Source organism: Silene latifolia, chromosome Y (genome assembly GCF_048544455.1).
Source record: "Silene latifolia isolate original U9 population chromosome Y, ASM4854445v1, whole genome shotgun sequence".
Lineage (NCBI taxonomy): Eukaryota > Viridiplantae > Streptophyta > Magnoliopsida > Caryophyllales > Caryophyllaceae > Silene > Silene latifolia.
Window position 1 is genome coordinate 113,970,927 of NC_133538.1, and position 558 is coordinate 113,971,484.

Here is a 558-nt window from a genome sequence, read left to right on the forward strand (position 1 = left end):
TCAAGGAATACCAGAATAGGGTACAGAACCTATTGGGTAGAAAGATTAAAACACTGCGTTCGGATCGTGGTGGCGAGTATCTTTCTCACGAGTTTGATCAACACCTTAAAGACTGTGGGATTGCCCTACAGCTAACTCCACCTGGAACACCTCAGCTGAATGGTGTGTCCGAACGGAGAAATCGAACACTACTTGATATGGTTCGATCCATGATGAGTCACACCGTGTTGCCTGACTCATTGTGGGGTTATGCTCTTCTGTCAGCTGCTCTAATACTTAACCGAAGTTCGTCTAAAGCTGTTCACAAGACTCCATATGAACTATGGAAGGGAACGGTCCCTAACTTGTCCTTTATACGGGTTTGGGGCTGCGAGGCTTAGGTCAAGTGGTGACACGAGGATAAGCTCGGCCCGCGATCGGTCAAGACATACTTTATAGGTTATCCTAAAGAAACACTTGGTCATTACTTCTATTCGCCAACCGAACAACGTGTTTTTGTTGCGGCTAGTGCGACATTCTTAGAGAAGGAATTTCTCGAGAATGCAAAGAGTGATAGAA